We start from the raw sequence: 22,061 nt of genomic DNA, 5'->3' as shown, positions 1-22,061 counted from the left end.
TTTCAAGATTTCATTGTTCATTTGTTTGTCATCATTTTACAACTCATTTATAATTATTTTGTAAATCATTTGGTGTGTAGAGGTAATACAAAGCTTTATAGAAGCAATATTTGTTAGCTCTTATTTGTTTTTTTTTTTTTAACATGCAAAGCTTTAAAGAAGCAAGAAGTGAGAAGCGCATGCACTATGTTTGTCTTCTAAGTTAACTTGGAGTAAATGAGGTTTCATATGTGGTGTGAGGTTAGGTACTTTTATAGTTCACTGTTTTATGGAATTTTCATATTTAAATAAGTGACTTGTTAAAGATTTCATTGTTCATTTGTTTGTCATCATATTTACAACTCAGTTATAAATGTGTTGCAAATCATTTGGTGTGTAGAGGTAATACAAATCTTTAAAGAAGAAATATTTGTTAGCTTTTTTTTTTTTTAACATGCAAAGCTTTAAAGAAGAAAGAAGCAAGAAGCACATGCACTTTGTCTGTCTACTAAGTTAACTTGCAGTGAATGAGGTTTCATATGTGGTGTGAGGTTAGGTACTTTTATAGTTCATTCTTTTATGGATTTTTCATGTGTGACCTGTTCAAGATTTCATTGTTCATTTGTTTGTCATTATATTTACAACTCAATGATAAATGTGTTGTAAATCATTTGGCGTGTAAAGGTAATACAAAGCTTTAAATAAGCAATATTTGTTAACTCCTATTTGCTTTTTTTTAACATTCAAAGTTTTGAAGAAGTGGGAAGCAAGAAGCACATGCACTCTGTTTGTGTTCTAAGTTCACTTGCAGTAAATGAGGTTTCATATGTGGTGTGACATTAGGTAGTTTTACAATTCACAGTTTTATGGAATTTTCATATTCAAATAAGTGACTTTTTCAAGATTTTATTATTCATTTGTTTTTCATCATATTTACAACTCAAATATAAACATGTTGTAAATGAGTTGGTGTGTAGAGGTAATACAAAGCTTTAAAGAGGCGATATTTGTTAGCTCTTATTTGCTCTTTTTTTTAACATTCAACTCTTTAAAGAAGAAAGAATCAAGAAGAACATGCACTCTGTTTACCTTCTAAGTTAACTTGCAATAAATGAGGTTTCATATGTGGTGTGAGGTTAGGTAATTTTGCAGTTCACTGTTTTATGGAATTTTCATGTTTAAATAAGTGACTTGTTCAATATTTCATTACTCATTTGTTTTTCATCATATTTACAACTCAATTATAAATGTGTTGCAAATCATTTGGTGTGTAGAGGTGATACAAAGCTTTAAAGAAGCAATATTTGTTATCTCTTATTTGCGTTTCTTTTAACATTCAAAGCTTTAAAGAAGCAAGAAGCAAGAAGCACATGCACCCTATTTCTCTTCTAATTTATCTTGCATTAAATTAGGCTTCATATGTCGTGTGAGGTTAATTACTTTTACAGTTCACTCTTCTATGAAATTTTCATATTTAAATAAGTTACTTGTTCAAGATTTCATTATTCATTTGTTTGTCATCATATTCACAACTCAATTATAAATGTGTTTTACATAATTTGGTATGTAGAGGCATAACAGAAAATCCCATTTGCATTCTGAGGTAAGATTTCTACATTATAATAGACTATATATGTTCCCTGTAAAATGGATTTTGGTTACAATTCCACAAACAATATGAAATAAAACAACCTAGGTTATAAGCCAAAATCTTGTTATGACAAGAAAAAGAGATAATTCATCCAAACTCCACATCATAATGTGGTTACAACCAAAAACATATGACACCCCTATTATTTATGGCCTCGAGAATCTTCAGTGCCAAAACTCCCTCAGTTACCTACTTGAGCCAAGTAGGTTGGCCTACCTAAAAAGGGTTGATTAGGAAATGCTTGATCGCTGTCATATGATTAAGTCCAATTTTGGCCTTCCAACGACGGAGGAATTGAGTACCCATACCTCACACTTTCACTACTAACCCCTGCATTACGTGGAGGTGTGTGATGAGCATACATAGAATTGACACCTCCTCTGGTAGGAATAAAGCAAATGGGTAAACCGTCATTTTGATAGTGAGGCACTTGAATGTTTATGACGTCTTGGAAAAATGGCGTATTATCTACAATATTGTCCAATGTGATTGACATAATCCTGGTGTCATCAGCTATGCTTACATCATTTTCATCCATATTGATCATCCCTTGTTCCTTTTCAAGCATTTGTTGTACCTTTCCCGATTCCTTTTCTTGTCTTGCCATTTGCTTTTGTTGGTCCATCTCTTGCCTTTATTTATCTATTTCAAGCCTTTCATCTACTCAACGTTGTGATGCAACAATCCTTGCAACCTTCTTCTCCTCGGTTAGATCCTTCTTTTTCTGGTTTAATTCCTTCATTTCAAATTTATTTCTTTCAGACAGAGTTAAAAGGTTTATATAGTCTTTTGAGGTGAGTAATTGTGAACTTCGGCTGAAACGAAGAGTACCCAGTCTACCTTGTTTTTTTTCATTGATACTCTCTCTACTAGTAGCTTTAGGAACCGACCAAGTATATTCTCCACCCATCCCACCTGCATGTCATTGCTTGGTACTTGCATTTTAGTATCTAATACAACTGATTGAACTATATTTTTTTCTTCATTTGACGCCTCATTATGTGCTTCATCTTCTTCCATTGATATATTTTCCAAAAAAATTGAACAATTTCACTGTTCAATTATGTTCGTTGTCAAGGCATGTTCATGCTTTTTTCATTGGTTGTTGAGACACTATGTTCGTTCAAATTAATCATGGCTTCTGCCAGCCATGATGGTGGGGTTACCTGGCTTGGCAATGTCAATTAGTCATTCTCAACTACATGTTCAACAATGCCATTAACATTATCAACAACATACGTTTCATGTTCTTGAGTTGGTAGAATGACCTCCATGTTACTGTGAATTTGTTCATGATTAGACTGTGTTTCACATACAGATTCATCATCTTCACCATATAAGTGTCATTGAGAGAGGGAAATCATTACCAGTTGCAACCACATCATCCTATTCATCTACTTCTTGCAATTCATCACCTGTTTGGACATGGCCTTCTTCCTGACCATCCACAGAAAATGTCTGGGTACAAGTAGTATCATGCATAAGAGCATCATAATTCAGTGGTGAGATTTCTATCCTCCTCAAGCCAGTCTTGATATTTGATGGTGTCGGCGCCCTTTTAAATGCTTTACTTACAAGCTTTGGTAGCTGAAACTTTTCACCTCAACCCTTGGATTATTTTCCATCCATGAAACACGATATAACTTGAAATAGTTATTGAAAGGTCCAAACAAATTGGCATCAAGGGGTTGCAATCTGTGAGTGGTATGAGAGGGCAGTGTCAACAAGTTGATGCCAAAATTATTTTCTTCTTCAATTGTTTGTACAACCATGTGGCTTCCATGGCCATCTAATATCAATAAGTGTTTGTTGTTAGGTGAGGCACCACTTGGTACAAATGCAACAAAGTGATGTAGCCAATTTAAAAATAGTTCTTTAGTCATCAATAGATGGGGAGGTGTAGGCATGCATGCACCTAGTTCACAGTTTTGTATATAGTTTTTCAATCTATTTTTACCTTTGAATAGATAAAATCCTTGGATTGACGTACCAATTGCATTGAAACAACATAAAATAGTTATCCACTCCTTGCTCTTAGGCAAAATATTTGTCACATTTCGGCTCCCTCTCTTGGCAATTACCCACATGCCACAATTGCTCCCTGCCTATAACTTGTTTCATCAGAGTTCCATATATGGTTTGCACCATGATAATGTTTATCGTAAGCACTAGAAAGAGTGTCAGATAACTTACATACAACTATAGGGTTCAAATTTAATCTTTGTCTCTGTCAAGGCCCTTGGTTGTACACAATACAAGATCGGGATGCCTTTTTTTAAACCCAAACCACCATGATTTACTAGGAAACCCATCTTTGAATGGGTTTGGCCTCCCTTGACAAATTTGAGCAACTAAGGATTTGAGTTGTATCAAGTCTAGCCCATGTCCCAATTGGGACATCTCTTTACACCACTAAACCACCTCAGCCTCCTCCTCTTTAGTTGTAACTATAAGAGGCCCTCTACATTTTGTATGAGTCAGTCCATGTATCCAATAATGTATTGATGAGGGAAGAATACCATGTCTTTTTTGTATATGCCCGAATTGAGTTTCCATTAAACTCTATGTCGTCAATTGTAACTAACATTTCTTCCCTTTTCCATCCTCTTATAGCACTGATATTTTTAGTGGAACTTTCCCTTGGACTATTGCTGATGGTTTATTAGTGAGTGATGGTGTGACAACATCAACTTCTGTCACATGTTCATCCTCAATAACGTCTCTTGAGGAATTTGTGACATTGACATCACCTGTCGCGTCCTCATCTAATGATGGGCATCGAAGATGGGCACCCCTTGTCACTCTCTTGCAACTTCTCCCTGTACGAAAAACATAACTAACTCTTGCCAAAAATGCAATAGCCTGCAAAATTATTGCATGGATTCAGTTAAGAATATTTGAAAATTATGCTTTCATACAAGGAAAGAATACTTCTGCTTTATTACAATAAATTATCAACATGTATGTTAGTATCCTTGAAAAATCAAATCTACAGAATGAATTTGTTGTATGTCTTCAAAATTATCAGTGTTCATTGTTTTGATAAATTTTTGTTACACTTAAAATACCATGATTGTATTTGTACCTAGAAAACTACTACCAGTTTCCAGCTTCTTCCGACACTATGAGAAGACCCCTCTAATTATTGTTGACTCTAATTCTTCATAAACTTCTGAGTGATGCTTGTTATCTATTAGTGCTATCCGGGTTCCTTTTGTGGTTAAGATGTTTATCTGGTAATTACTATTGTTTGAATTAATTTGTTTAGCCTCATGTTTTTGTTTATTGTTATTCATAGTGACCACAAACATCCTAGGTTTGGATTGGGAAGACATGATAATTCTGGAAGCTGTTTGGCTACAGAGGGTAGCCTTAGCTATGTTCTTGGACCTAGTTATAAAGTGCACTGGCTTACTATATTTTCAATTAAAGGTAATCCTTAAATGTTGAAAACTATAAAGTCTGACACTTTTGGAGACACTCATAAACATCCTAGGAATTTCAAATGTTATTTTATAAACAATTAGTTTAGTTCTTTTGTACAAATTGTTATTTAAATTAAATTGTTTAGCCTCATGTTTGTCAATATTTTTTTGTTTCATTAGGTCTCTAAGTACAATTTCTGCCTATACTCACATATTTTCATGCTTTCAGTATTCAATTTTCCCAAAATATCATTTGGGTTTCTACATTCTTGTCATATGAGCAGAGCCATCTAGTTATTGTTGATTGTAAATCTTCATAAACTTCTGCATTGCTTGTTTTCCCTAGTTTTCCACCTTTTGGTACTATGAGTAGACCCCTATACTTATTGTTGACTGTAATGCTTTAGGTACTTCTACTTTGCTTCTTTTCTTTGGGGCTATCCTTGAATTCTCATTTGTGTTCTTTGGTAACTTAGAGACCTAATGTAAATACTGTTTTTGTTCTTATAGCTAACACTCTTCAGACATGAAGGAAGATATAAGAGGAATTTCAAATATAAAAGTTGTCACTTGGTTCCTTTTCTAGTTAAGATGTTGATCTGGTAGTTACTTTTGTTTGACTTAATTTATTTAGACTCATGTTTTTCATTATTGTTATTCATAGTGACTACATACATCCAAGGTTTAGATCGGGAAGAGATGGTAATTTTGCAAGTTGTTTGGCTGTTGAGGGTAACCTTAGCTATGTTCTTGGACCTAGTTATAAAGTGAATTGGCTTACCATTTTTTCAATTAAATTTAAACCTTAAATATTGAAAACTGTAAAGTCTAACACTCTTGGAGACACTCACAGATATCCTAGGAATTTCAACTAAACAAAGTGATCTTTTTGGTTAAGATGTTGATTGGTTTAGTTTAGTTCTTTTTTATAAACTCCTTTTCTTTTTCCTTGCATATTTGTAAAGGTAAACTACATAAACATTTGTTTCTTTGAAATGAAGTAGCATTGAAAGTGTCAAAATATGTTCCTAGGGGGATTCTTCCATAGAGTTCATTAAATGGAACATCTAAATAACCAACACTTAAAAATCTTAATTCATACAAAGTTACAAGGTATCTAGGTAGCTGACCGATTAATATATTTTTTAAGTTAGGTACATTGGACCAATGAAGTTATTAGAATAAGAAGAGAGGACTTCCATAGAAATTGGAAATCTTATTTCTAGATTTCCACTCAGTTTGCTTTCTGACACCTTTAGCCTTTGTAAAATACAACATTTACTTAAAGTTCATGGTAACGTCCTAGACAAGTTGTTTACAATTCCCTAAAGATGAAGGAATATTTCCATTCAACCTGTTTTTGGACAAATCTAACATTTGTAATCCCACACATTCGTCAATATGATCCGAGATTGGTCCCTCTAGATTTTTTTCAAATATATCTAATTGTTGAAGTGAAACCTCACAAATACTTTCAGGAATGCTCCCAAATATATTGTTTGAATTCAAAAATAATTTTGTAACATAATGAATTTTTCCTATGCCTTTTGGAATTGTAGATGTAAAATGATTGTCATTTAGAAAAGGTTGTTGAAGATGCTTTAAACTTTTTTTTTATATTTTTTTGCACATGAATTTAATTGGTTGCAAGGATTGACATGGATTGCAATGACTTCTTTTTGAATGTGTGATCTGGATTTAATTGGATGTGATCCAATGGTTGGAAATTTGTTTTTTGTTGATCCATGTTCTTTGATCTATTTTAATAAGAAATAGAATGGGTTGGATGTCATTTATTGAACATAATGGGTTTAAATGTTATTATTTTGGTTGTCATTTATTGAACAGAGTGGGTTTCAATGTTGAATAACACAACATTTATAGCTGACATGCATTCACTTTTATTAAGTGCAGGTATGGATATTTATTTTGGATACATAGCTTCAGTTATGATGAGTAGGGGTTCACTTTTATGAGTGGTTATAAATGTTGAATAACACAACATTTATGGCTGACACGAATTCACTTTTATTATGTGCAGGTATGGATATTTATTTTGGATACATAACACTTTTATTATGTGCAGGTCTGAATATTTATTTTGGATACATAGCTTTAGTTCTGATGAGTGGGGGTTAACTTTTATTATGTGCACGTATGAGCGGGGGTTCACTTTTATTATCTGCACGTATGGATATTTATTTCGGATACAATGCTTCAATTCTCATGAGTGGGGGTTGAAGTGACTGCTACTTTGTACTTCTCGAATAGACCATTTTGGAAGGATTTATGGCTTTATATGTGTTCTAGTTGGTTCAATATGATTTGTACTCTTAAGTATTAAGATATTATCTATGGTTAGTTGTGGGCCGAGCGAATGTTTAGGGAAATTTTCCACATAAATTAAAACATATTTACACTTAATGTTATTTATTTTTGTTTGAATATTAGTTGCACAAGTCTCAACTTTTGGTGGTTTGGTGGGACCAGTACTATATCAATTACGGACTTGCACAACATTAAACATCTCTCCCATACCAAACAACAAAATTTGATAGACTGTTGTTAGATAATGTGAAGTATACCTGATACGTTTGATCTGATTCTAATTGTGGACCGCTTGGCTCAATAACCAAGAAGTTCCAAGGAAAAAAGATTAATTTGACTATTCATGTGAAAAACTGGTTTTGCTAAAGTACATGGTAGAAATAGGATTTAACCAGAAATTTTTGTGTTATTATGTTTTTTTCCTTTTGATATTTCTTTCTATTTATTAATTTTGATTAGTTTAGTTAAAATTTAGTATGATTTATTATTATTTATTTATTTTGTTATTATTATTATTATTGTTTGTAAAGTAATTTTTAGTTTTAATTTTATAATGGCTAAAAATGAAATGTTTCAATTTTTTTTAGATATTAAAATTATTTATACATTAAAAATAAATTTAAGATTACTATTAATAATTAAAAAATAAAAATTCTTAGATTTGGATAATATTGGTATACCAAACAACAAAGTTTTGATTGGCCGTGGTTAGATAATACAAGTATCCGATACGTTGATGCGATTGTGGAGCGTAGATTTTTTTATAAGGTAAGAAAATTTATTATAGTTTAGTTGGAAAGATAATTATTTTTAATTATTATTCACAAATACATATTGACTCATCATTAGTATTAAAAAATACATATTGACTCATCATTGTTATTAAAAAACCATGCCATTTAGAATAATTAACTAATAATTTTTTCAGTGGGGGAGAGATCCCCGCTTAAGAATCAACATACAACATATGAGGCCGATTTTTTCAATGGGGGAGAGATCCCCTCTTAAGAATCAACATACAACATATGAGGCCGAAGCCAGCAGATATACATATCGCCGAAGCGTGAAGAGCATCATCAACATACAACATATGCCGAAACAAATGACCTCCGGCAGGAATCGAACTTGGCTGGGGTGCTAAAACCAACCGCCCCAACCACCACATCCACTCACGTGCGAATAATTAACTAATAATACGTAAGATGCAACCTTCACTTTTCTCAAATACTTCTAAATGTTAATAGATAATTACATTTTCCATCAAAAATATTTGATGCAATATTTTTAACAAACAAAATAAACTCGCTCAATTATTAAACTGCTCTTAATTTTATTTTGTTTTACGTGCCTGTACCAGTTATTATTATTCCCGTCACACAAGTAACGTGTTTGATATTTTGTTGCAAGTGCCTGTACCAGTTAATATTCCCACCACAAATGTAACGTGCTTGACACTTTGCGCAGTAGAGATGTTGACATTGATAACAGCATAAATAACGTGTTTGACAACATGGCCCAGAAAGACGATAACATTGTGGACAGTGTAAAATCCCGTGTTTAACAACATGGCCCAGAAAGACGATAACATTGTTTTTTCCAAGAAGGAGCAGATTATAATATCAGTGCATTGCGAGCGTCCTATCCAAATCAAATCAAAATGTCCGGAAAAAGAAAAACATATAGCGAGACAAAATAGAGTACCAATATAAAAAATTGGTCAAGCTCTCCATTTCTGGAAACATTTCCTGGTCAATCTTTCCGATTATTTTCCATAAAGGTCCCTACTCAATCTCTCCATTTCCGATTATTTTCCATAAAGGTCCCTCGTCAATCTTTCCACTTCTGTAAATTTTCCTTGACTTTGCCATTCTTTTTAGCTTTCCCAAAATTTTACAACGCCAAACGTGGCCCCATGTATCCGCTGGAGCAGTTGCAAGTTGTAAAAGTGGTTAATCACTCCACAACAATATTCCACATGAAATGACATTTGGAGATAAGTGCTGTCTCATTTCTATATTACAGAAAAAAAAAGTCGGAGCTGGCAGCTTCACAATGCCAGCGCAGGTTAACGCAAGGCGGCTTCCACTGTAGACCGTTTATTGCCTTATTTTATATCGGTGTTCCGTGAAGTCACTGACAGGGCTTTTGCAGCGTTTTTTTCGCTCGCACTTGCCAAGCGTTGCGTGCTTGAAAATTGTCCCCCATTCTTCTATATAAGTCAAGTTTTCCATGCACTCGTACAACCAAAACAAGAGCGTCTCTTTCATTCTTCACGCGCTCATCTCATACTCTCTCCTCTCTCTGTGTTTTCTTTAGGCTTTGCTTCGAGCACCTAGAGGGCTGTCCCTGTTCTATTCCTGACAAAGGTCGGGCCCAAGTTTCTTTAGGCTTTGCTTCGAGCACCTAGAGGGCTGTCCCTGCTCTATTCCTTACAAAGCTCGGGCCCAAGTGGAGTAGTAGTTAGTGTTAGCTATGGAGAATCTGGCAAAGTGCGGGGCGAATTACGCGCCTCTCTCACCTTTGACCTTTCTCCACAGAGCAGCAGTGGTGTATCCAAACCGGCCGTCCATGATCTATGATCAAGGAGGTGTTCGCTTCACATGGGCCGAGACCTCGGAGCGTTGCACACGAGTGGCGTCGTCTCTCGTTAATCGTTTCGAGATACAGAAAGGGGACGTGGTCTCAGTTTTGGCGCCCAATGTTCCTGCTCTTTATGAGGCGCATTTCGCCGTTCCAATGGCCGCTGCTGTTCTCAACACCATCAATTCTCGCCTCGACGCCCGCAACGTGGCCACCATTCTTTCCCACTGCCGCGCTAAGCTTTTGCTGGTCGACTACCAATTGCTGCCCCTCGCTAAGGACGCCCTCGCCCTTCTCGAATCGTCTCTCGTCATTCCTCGTTTGATTCTCATACATGATCTCGATGATGGCCTTGCAGCTGCACACATTGCTCAACTGGTGAGTCAAGTTGGGGTTGTAATCAGCAGCACCTACGAAGAACTGGTTCGAGGCGGGGATCCACGTTTCGACTCTGTAAAGCCGGCGAACGAATGGGAGGCGATCGCCCTGAACTACACGTCTGGAACGACATCGGCACCGAAAGGAGTTGTATACAGCCATAGAGGAGCATACCTGAGCTGCATGTCTATGCTGCTTCTGTGGGAAATGGGAAGAGAGCCGGTTTACCTGTGGACGCTTCCCATGTTCCACTGCAATGGCTGGACATTCACTTGGGCCATCGCAGCCAGAGGCGGAACCAACGTCTGTATTCGCAACACCACTGCGGAAGAGATATACGGAGCCATAAAAGAGCATCATGTCACTCATTTCTGCTGCGCGCCTATTATCTTCAACATCCTCCTCGAACATCCGCAACAGCAGCCCTTGCCCGGAAGAGTTGAAGTTCTCACAGGAGGGGCACCTCCAGCCCCCGCAATTCTGTCTAAGGTTGAAGACATGGGCTTCATCGTAACACATGCTTACGGCCTCACGGAAGCCACCGGTCCCGCTCTCGCCTGCGAGTGGAAGAGCGAATGGGACAATGCTCAACTCTCCCCAGCCCAACGAGGTGCCCTCAAAGGACGTCAAGGAGTTGGCGTGTTGAGCCTCGACCAGATGGACGTAAAGGATCCGGTTACCATGTCGAGCGTGCCAAGGGATGGGCAAACCATGGGCGAAATCATGTTGAGAGGCAGCAGCATAATGAAGGGGTATCTCTACGACGCCCGGGCCACCGCCGAAGCCTTTGCGGGTGGGTGGTTCCACACTGGCGATGTTGGCGTGGTACATCCAGACGGGTACGTGGAGATAAAGGATCGTTCCAAGGACGTGATAATCTCAGGAGGAGAAAACATCAGCAGTGTGGAGGTCGAGTCTGTTCTTTACACTCACCCTCTCGTTTCCGAGGCCGCCGTGGTTGCCAGGCCGCATTCCCGGTGGGGCGAGACGCCCTGCGCCTTTATCAAGACGAAGGATAACGGTGACACTATCATAAAAGAAGAGGAGTTTGTCTCGTTCTGCAGAGGTAAGCTGCCGCACTACATGGTTCCCAAGACTGTGGTATTCATGCCAGATCTTCCCAAGACATCCACAGGCAAAATACAGAAAAACCTGCTGAGAGAAAGGGCCAAAAGTCTCTCCCCGACTTCGACAGCGGGAGCGCCTGCCCGAGCTGCTGGCCGGAGCAAGCCGGCGACATCGAAACAGCAGAATCGGCCACGGGTTGACGACCATGGCAAGCACTACATTGTTGCTCAAGCCCGGCTTTAATTACAGGTCGCTCGCTGGCCACATAGATACATAATTTCGTATGGGCAGTCAATCCCAAGAATAATACAGGCCGCCACTGCGATCACCCTGAATATTATGCAAGTTTGGCCATGTGAAAGATTTTTTTATAATTAGAATATATGATTATTCCAATGGGCATTCAATACCAAGAATAATACAGTCAGCCACCGCGATCAGCCTGAATATTATTCAATTTGTTATGTGAATATTACTCAGTTGGTCAATGTGAAAGGGTTTTTACATTAGAATATAACAAAAATCATATATAATATTTAAAGAAACAAAAATTAATAATAATATTTAATTAATTTTATTCCATTTTATAAATTTTGATTTTTTTTATTTAAATATAATATCATATACATGTTTATCACTCTTGAATACCTCTAGTAAAGATTATTTGGTTTTTTTATTTAAATATAATATCATACACATGTTTATTATTTATTACTCTTAAATACCTTTGGTAAAGATTACTACAATTGATTTTTTTTTTGCATATGGTTTAGATCATGTGTTTATTCTTAAAAGGTTACAATTTTAAAGTTAAAAGAGGTAGAGTATGTATGCTTTTCTAGATTTTAGTAGTCAAACCATTGCACTAAGGTGAGTCTCTTGTCCCATAAACAGAAAAATCATACACCAATTTAGTCTCTAGCTTAACTATAAATACTTGTTTCATAAACAAAAAAATCTTATACACTAAAAATTAATTTAGTATTATTAACTAATACAAATTTATTTAAAAAAATTTAAAAAATTTCTCAATACAATAAAACTAAAATTAAACTATTAGATTGAAATCATATACAGAAGATGTCATTTGAAATTGGTTGTTTCGCTGAAACTCATATGTATTCATGTGTATACTTGGCAGGCCAATTGCTTGAATAGAACTGCTTTTTTGTTTTTTTTTTATTATTATTTTAGTTTAGAGTAAAATTTAATTATTAAATATTTTTTTGGTAATATAATTTTAATAAAAATATAAATTTTAATTATTTAAAATTTATTTTTTTAAATAAATAAATAAATAAATGTAGTATTATTGAAAATTTGTAAATCAAATTTTATGATTTAAAAAAATTTATTAAATTTTAAACCAATTTTAATTAAAAATTTCAAAGCAAACCCATCTAATATTTAAATTATATAAATTAACATGTCTAGCACCAGAAGCTGATCAATGATGGGGTAAGCCTCTTTCATAATGACATGTCCTTTATGTATATATCCATTCTACTGCAGTTTGTATTCTGAATGTGATAACGATAAACGGGCAAGTTGCAATTTATAATATAATCTGACCATTATTGGACAAGAGGAGCCAAAATATTTAGCATGCATGCGTATTTCGAACGAGTGGTGAACGAGGGTGAGGCGAATATTGCAACAATTTTCTGTAGCACCTGAATGTACATGCCATATAAGAAAGAGATCAGTGGAAAGAAAGGGAGTGTGAGCCATGCATACATCAGAAAATATCCAGCTTGGTTTTCATTGTGGATCCAGAGCCAATGTTCCAAGACAAATTGTCTCGAAGAACCAATATTTTGTTGCAACCAGGCTTCTCCAGGAATCTTAAATAATAATTGATAAATATATTAATTATTATTTAAAAAGAGTATACTTTTTGTTAGGTTACTTATTAAATCTTGAATGATTTTAGTTGGGTTGATTTTTAATAGTAATATATTTGTTGAATTTAAGATTCTATGACACAGATCAAATTTTTTGAGAAGAATTTTTAGATTATGTTAAATAGATAAAGTAGAACACCTAATGACTATGACTATATTGAACTGGTAAGTTAGATTGGATAACAACTATATTTGATTGGGAATGACTAGTTGGACTTGACCAAGGGACAGGAATAAGAGAACATAACTATATTTAAATAAAAATTAATCAATAGGATTTAATTAGTTACAGAAATTACCTATATTTAAGTAATATAGGTAAATATTTAGTTAGTTAATTGAAAGTTAGTTTAATACCAAATATAAACTAGTTAATATATGAACCAAAAGTATTAATATTAAATATATAAGTAAGCTATATAATTAAAATTAAATAATTAGTAAACTAATAGTAAATTAGTTTTACTATTAAATTAAAAGGGGTTAATATTAAATTTACATATAATTAAATAATTAATAGAAAATTAGTTTAAAACCTATATAAATAAGGTAACATATTTAATTAATATGAATCAAAACTGGTTTATATTAAATATATATAAGATTTATATAATTAAATATTTCATACTATATTAAAATTATATAATTAAATATTTAGTTATTTAATTGTAAGTTAGTTTTAAATTTATATTTAATAAAAAATATTAATAAAAAATAAAAAATCTAATTGTAAATTAATATTTTTATATTTATTACCATAACCATTAATTATTATTAAATCTATTAATCGATTTTATGAATAAAACTATAAAATAAACTTAATCCTTATCTAAAAAATAATAAAAATAATTCTTTATAAACTTAAGCATTGACAAATGCATTAGGAAATAACACATTTATTCATAATTTTAATATAGCTACCTCTCATATAATTGTAAACATAATAATAACAACAGGTATCATTGTATATCTTAATACAAAGAATTAGCATCTACCAACTATTCATGTGAAATGTATAGGTTATCGTGCCCTTTCTTTGAATTTCCACACTTGTTTGAATGGCTTCCCTTCACAACTCATATTTCAAAAAGTTCTATGCAAAATGCAAGGGTTTACATGCTACTCTCTTTCTATGCATTTCCCTCATTTTTCATTTCCAATATTTGCATTCCATATAAAAACTTATTGACAACTCATATTTCAAAATGTTCTATGCAAAGTGCAAGGGTATACCTGCTACTATCTTTCTTTGTACGCATTTACCTCATTTTCATTTCCACTATTTGCATTCGATATAAAAAATTCTGTTGTGGAATATGGAGGTTCCCAGGCTACAACATCTAACATTCCAAAAGGTTTTATGTACAAACTGGAGGCTCTAATGTGGCTTCCTTTCCTCTACATCCATCTTTCCATACAACTTCCACTATTTGCATTCCATATAAAAACTTATTCACAACTCATATTTCAAAATGTTCTATGCAAACTGCAAGGGTATACTTGCTACTCTCTTTATTTGTACGCATTTACCTAATTTTCATCTCCACTATTTGCATTCGACATAAAAAATTCTGTTGTGGAATACGGAGGTTCCCAGGCTACAACGTCTAACATTCCAAAAGGTTTTATGTACAAACTGGAGGCTCTAATGTGGCTTCCTTTCCTCTACATCCATCTTTCCATACAACTTCTCTATGGATGTTGTATCCAAAAACGTTTTTTTCAAAATGTAAAAGAGATCATATGGCCCCATTTCTGGGGTATCCATCACCTCTTTGTCTCCTTTGCCTCCCCATCTTGCGTTAAGGAACGTTCTATGTAAAATGAGAAGGATATCATGTTTCTATATTTGCTTCACATCCTTCACTTTTGCACATTGTTAGCTTTTGCATCTTTCAATCCATCATATTAATTTTTTTTTATAAGCTAATTAATCAAATAATCTCCATTATATTGGAATTATTTACTAGTAAAATTTGTTTTGTATTGATATAGATAATTGATTTAAAATATCTTAAACTTCAATAATAATTTAATTAAATACTCTTTATATTGATATACATAATTGATTTAAAATATCCTAAATTACAATAATTTTTTAATTAAAAATCATTATATTAATTTGTATATTTTGTAAAAATAACTCTAAGTGCAACATTTTAGGTAGAGGGGGTGAGTTAGTGTTATGGGAATTTTTTTTATAGAAGTATAAGGGAAAGTCATCTTTCATGAGTGTGGGATATGAGGATATATAATAGTCAGGGTTGGAATTTTGGAGTTATTATGATTTTATTTTGATGTATTAAACTTGGGGAAATTTTTCTTCACCCGAGGCAAACCTTCACCATTGAAATGAAGATATATCATGACATGTATATAATAGAATTTATGATTTCATACAATAGGAGAATGAAAACACATGTTAGGAATTGGGATAGGGAAATTGTTGGAATAACTTTTTTATGTGAAGATGTTGGTAGGTTGATATGTTTGGAGTTGTTATTAAGAGAAAACTGTTTGTTTGGTGGGGATGATAAGAAATAGGAGGTGAAAACGAGGGTATTTTAGTCAAGAAGTCCATAAATAACAGTTAAGAAATTGTAGAGAAGACTTTTTCAGTCCTCAAAATCAAACAAGAAATGTAGTGATTTCTTCCATAATGGAGGTAGTCATAGTCTCGAATAGTAAAATTTTCAAAGAGGTGAATAAGAAGGTAAATGAAATTGAATGTGATATTAGTGAAGTAAAGGGGTATGACATCCACTGTTGAAGTAGATGAGGATATATTCCTATGGGTTCAACAAAATATTTTTTCTCATTATAAAGACATGGGCTATCAATATATCGGGATAGAAATTGCTTATGTGGAATGCATAGTTATAACAACATTTTTGATATTTTGATATATGTAAGAATGGAATACTAGGATATCCTACATATAGATCATATCAAGATATTAGGGCCCTGACCATATCTAGATATCAAACAATTGGCCATATTTGGATGTCGAAGCATTGACCATATTGGGATATTCCAATATGTAACAAAGGAATACTGGGATATCATACATATCGACCATATTGAGATATCTAGGTAGTAACTATAGCAAGATATAATCTAATTAGCCATATCGACCTATCAAAGCATTGAACATATTGGGATATCATCCAAACAACCATGTTGAGATATTGGAGGATTGACCATATTAGGATATCAACCAACTAAATATATTTGGGTATCAGAGCACTGGCCATATTAAGATCTCTTCCAGCCAAAAATATTGGGATATTGGAGCATTGATTATATTGGGATATCAATATTTTTTATGGCTTATGAAGAGTTATGATATACCCATATCAAAATATCAAGACACCGATGGTCATTTACTAATGTGAAAACAATTGTTAATTGATATGTATCCTTGTCAAAATATCAAATATCAATACTTCATGGTTTTTATAGGAAATCATGTTGTAAAAAGTATTGGTATTCTAATATACACCAAATGTAGACATTATGGTGTAGATTTGCAACTTTTGATGAAGTTGTAATCAAAATCACAAGACACAAACCTACTCTACTGCTCTGCAAAATTTAGTTCACAATTTAGAACAAAAATATCAGACATGCAATAAAAAATCACACATATGCAAATAATGTTTTATCTGGGGAAAGAAAACTTCTAAAAAATCCTTCTTTCATTAATATGATGAATAGAGATGTATTACAATTTCTTTGCTCAACTAAGCACAACTTGCAAGTGAATAACCTATCTCTCTACTCAGTGAGAAGCTCTGAACCAGACTTAGTTAATTTGTCCCTCTACTTGGGCCCCTATTTCCTTGTAAAATTCCTTGAGAACTTAGGTCACTATTATTTAGGAATTCCTCGAAAACGGATTTCACAATTCCCAATGTTGATCATTTGAATGCAGGAAGCATATGTACACTTAAGAATAGTCTACAAATGATGTTACACTCCCTTGGAATCTCCACCAAGTCCGGGGAACTTGAATTCCTTGCATGAACTAGCTAATTTTGGGTTATTGATCAATTAACTCAATGATCATTGAGTTTGAATGAAGTCCCACTTCACAAATAACCTTCCACTACTTCTTCCAAAAAGTGGAATCAATTTAACTAGAAACAAATTGAGATAACTCACATTGATTGCTACAAATTATCAATCACACATTCTTAACTGAACTCTAAATTATCCAACTTAAATCTACTAAGTAAACTAGGTGACACAATCTGTGGCACACAAATTAACTACATCTTAGTTGTCTGTTGATTTGGAAATCCAAATTTTCTCAATTTAATCAACGCAAAGTCGAATTGAGAAATTCTTGCTACATTTTTCAACACTCCCTCTCAGCAAGAAAGGGATTATCAACCACCCTTTTCTTACACCTGTGGAACTTGAACTTTTCTCTCGATAAAGATTTTGTCAAAATTTGAGCATCTTGTTCCTCTATAAGAATGTATTGAAGCAACTTTATCTGCTTCTACAAATAGTCTCGTAAATGGTGATATAAGATATCTATATGCTTGGATCGATCATGAAAAACATGATTCTTAGAGAGCTTGATGCAACTTTGATTGTCATAGTAGATTACAATTGGATCCATCATGTGACCAAAAAATCCAACAAGTATCTTTCTCATCCATATTGCCTCACATGTTGCTTGAATTGCAACCATGTATTCTCCTTCTACTAACCTAAGCGCCAAAAATCTTTTCTTCCTGCTGTACCAAAAAACCACTAGGGACCCAACACTGAAAATTCCACTTGAGGTACTCTTTTAGTCTAATGGAATTCCCCCAATATTTTCACCTGTGAAGCTACATAGAGTCACTCCCTCTATCCATATGTACCATAGTCCTAACTGGGTGGTTCCTTTGAGGTACCATAAAACATACTTAGATTCCTTCCAAAATAATTTGGTTGGCCTAACCAAAACTTGGCTCAATTGGTTGAATGCATAGCAAATATTTGGTCATGTGTTCACAAGATACATGAGTGAACCCACTAGCTACTCATTAATGGTAGCATCCACTTCCTCACCCGAAATGGCATCCTCCTTCCTCTAGTTGGTCGCTAAAGGTGTCTTCATTGGTTTAAAATTATCCATGCATAATCTATGAAGTATCTTGTTCACATACATTCCTTGAGAGACAAACAGTTCCCCATCACCTTTCCATACTTCCAATCCAAGGAAGTAATGCATGAGGCCCATGTCCTTCATTCCAAATTCCCTTTCAAGGTCCTCCTTGCAAGATCTCATCAGCTATTCATCGCCAGTTAAATTCAAGTTATCAACATATAATACAATAACCAACAATTTATCTTCTATAGAGATATGATAGAGGTTTTCATCGCAACTCTTTTTGGTGAAGCCCAAACCAATGAGATATATATCAATCCTAGTGTACTAAGCACTCAGTGCTTGTTTAAGACTTTACAATTCTTGCTTGAGTCTATATACATGAGACTCTAGATCAAATGTCTCAACACCTTATGGTTTCTTGATGTACACCTCCTCCTCAATAGCACACTGAGAAATGTTATTTTTACATCCATCTCATGGATCTTCCACCCAATCTGTGTAATCAAAGCAAGAATTGATCTAATGGACGAGTACCTTGATACAAGAGAAAAGGTCTCCTCATATTCAATTCCCTCAACTTGATAGTACCCCTTAGCAACAAATCTAGCCTTATACTTCTCTATCCTTCCATTTTTTTGTCTTCTTCACCTTGAAGATCCATATCAAAACCACAACTAGTTTATCTACTAGTCATGGGACCACTTCCCAAACATTGTTCTTTACAATCAATTCATAATCCTCCACCATTGCATTAACCCATATATGTTTCTCTACTGCTTCCTTGAAAGAGGATGGCTCAGTCTTTGTAAGCTCAGTTAGTAGAGCCATGTAACCAGTGTACCCTTCAGGTGACCTTCTCTGGCTACACTGATTTGAGGGAGCACCCACATTCTCCCTCGCATCTTGCACAAGAATCTTAGCCTCCCTATTTAATTTTCGCCTTCTTTGGTTGGGTTTTCTTGAGTTTTTGTCTCCACTCTTTTCTCCTCAATTTGTGGTTCCTACACAACTTCCCGAGGTTCTTCCTTTGGAGCTAAAAGATACTCCTCTGGTTGCATATTTAGCTCCCTCTCAAGAGAACACCACATTGCTTTCTCCTCATCAAATTTTACATGCCTTTGCACAACTGTCATTTTCAGGGATCGCAAGTACAAATGGTAGTTGTGAAGAGATCTTCGTAACCAACAAATACCCCTAATTCTATTGTTGGCTCAAGCTTCCTCCTTTATTATTTGGAGACATGGAAGTAAATAGAGGCTCCAAACATCCTAAAGTGCAACACATCCTGATTCCTCCCCTAGAAATCCTCCTCAAGAATAATCTTGGCAAGAATCTAATGAGGATTCTAGTTTTTCAAATAGACTATTGTATTACCTACTTCAGCCCACAAATGGAAAGGTAGGCCTTGGGTATGTAACATCGCCCTCATTTCTCCCATAATTCTATAGTTTTTCTCTCAGCTACCTCGTTCTAGTATGGGTTATGGGGCACTATCAAGTCTCGTTGAATGCCTTCTTTTGCACATAAAATTTTAAATTCATTCGACACATACTCACCTCCATTATTTCTCCTAAGAGGCTTCACCTTCTTATCAGTTTATTTCTCAACCAATGGCTTTAATTATCTGAACTTGGAGAATGTATCATCTTTCTTCCGCATAAAGAAGATCGAGAACTTTCGTGAGAAGTCATCCATAAAAATGATAAAATATTTGTGTCTAACATTGCAGGCTATCAAGAAAGCTCCATAGACATCATAGTGGAACCTTTCAAGAACTTCATGTGCTTCTCTAGCCCAATGATGGAATTTGTATTTTGTGTACTTTCCCAAAGTACATCATTTTCATACATCTGACTTCTCAAGTTCTCTTCGGGGGAGATATGTGGTTATCTACTGCATAATCTTCTGGTTGCCATGATGTAAATGACTAACTATGAATCTATGCAAAATTTCACTCACATCACAAATCTACACCTTCTTCGCCTTTGTGCTTAATGCATGACAGTCTTCCACATCTAGCTTATATAGGTTCTTCACATGAACCCCGGTCTACTTCACTTGTCCTATGGTTATGTGTTCAAGGAATTCATTTCCTTTGCTTGAGATCACATCACATCCACGATATTTCAAAATTGCAAGAGATATGAGATTTTTCTGTAGGCCAGTAACAAACCTGACATCCTTGAGCATGACGCAGGGAGCCTGACTCCCTCTGAAAGGTTACTATGTCATCCCTGTTTGTGTTATAACTTCATTCGTCCCCCATTTCATTGTGCATATGCAAGTCCTTTTCCTCGTGGTCACTGAAAAAATATCTACACTCTTTTGTGTGGAACGATGCACCTGAGTCCAAGTCCCACATGCTCCCCATGATTGTGCTATCCATGCATGAAGTGAGGGTAGATTCAAGCTCAAACTGTGAAGCCAATGCTTCACATGCTGATCCTCCTAACGTCTTCTTTCTTTCCTTTTTTGTGTGGACACTTTGTGGCATAGTGCTTGAATTCATGACAATGGAAGCATCTAATTTGTGACAATTATTTCTTCTTTCCCCCTTGGTTTGACTCTGGTTTACATTGATATTTATTCCTTTTTCCTTTCTTTTTTTTTCTAGCCAAAACAAAGTTTTCTCCATCGTCGCCCTTGGATGAATTCCCATATTTTGCATTCCACCTTATTTCATATTGTACCAAGTCAAACCATAAGCACCCCAACTCAGTAGATCTTCCCTCCCCTTCACCAAATTTTAATAGCTATACTAGGTATTGGGAAGGCCCAGAAGTGTTAGGCTTACCAAGTCTTCTTCAGGGACATTAACACTGACCCCACCAAGTTCATCAGGACATTGTTTGAACTTACTCAGATACTTTGGAATAGTGTCATTATTTTGCAAATTGATACTTCAAAGTTTATCCTTGAGTGCCAACTTCCTGTGGTCAGTGTTATTCTTGAACAATTATATCAGTCCTTTCCACATTACAAACACAACTTGTTCCATGGATATTTGAGACAATGTGATCCTGTAATCCCCCCAATATTATTCTCCTCATCTTGATTACATGTTTCTTGCACTGAGCGAGGTTTTGGGCATCAAAATCTGGTGGTTTCACAATATATGTCTTGATGTACTCTAGCAATCCAATGTCATCCATTATCGCCTCCATGAGATCCTTCCGTGCAACAAAATTAGAGGTGCCTTCCAAGGCATACTATAGCCTTAGTCCATTCAAGGCCATCTTCTCAACTTTGAAGAGATCTTGCTACACTGACCAACAAATTTGAGCCTCCTGAGAAACAACTTCAAAATTTCCGCTCTAACGTGAATCCTGCTCCGATACAATATAGAAATTATGGTGTAGATTTTCAACTTGTCATGAAGTTTTAATCAAAATCGCAAGAAACAAACATACTCTATTGCTTTGTGGAAGTTAATTCAAAATATAGAACAAAAATCTGAGACATGCGCTGAGAAATCACACACATGGAAATAATATTTTTCCTATGGAAAGAAAACTACTAAAAACCCCAATTCCTACTTGAATTAATATGATGAATATAGATGTATTATAATTTCTTTCATCAACTGAGCACAACCTACAAGTGAATAACCCATCTCTCTGCTCGCTTAGAAGCTCTCA

The 22,061-nt window shown here is 34.8% G+C and overlaps 1 pseudogene; it reads left to right on the top strand.

The window, feature by feature from the left end:
- The first annotated feature begins 9,785 nt into the window (after positions 1–9,785).
- On the top strand, positions 9,786–11,841 carry LOC149214918 (trans-cinnamate:CoA ligase, peroxisomal pseudogene; annotated as a pseudogene).
- The last annotated feature ends 10,220 nt before the right edge of the window (positions 11,842–22,061 follow it).

This window comes from Pinus tabuliformis, chromosome 1_1, assembly GCF_031772625.1.
Source record: "Pinus tabuliformis cultivar Carrire ecotype Pingquan chromosome 1_1, CPIR1, whole genome shotgun sequence".
Lineage (NCBI taxonomy): Eukaryota > Viridiplantae > Streptophyta > Pinopsida > Pinales > Pinaceae > Pinus > Pinus tabuliformis.
The sequence above is the reverse complement of the archived record's forward strand: the minus strand, read 5'-3'. Positions and strand labels throughout refer to the sequence as shown.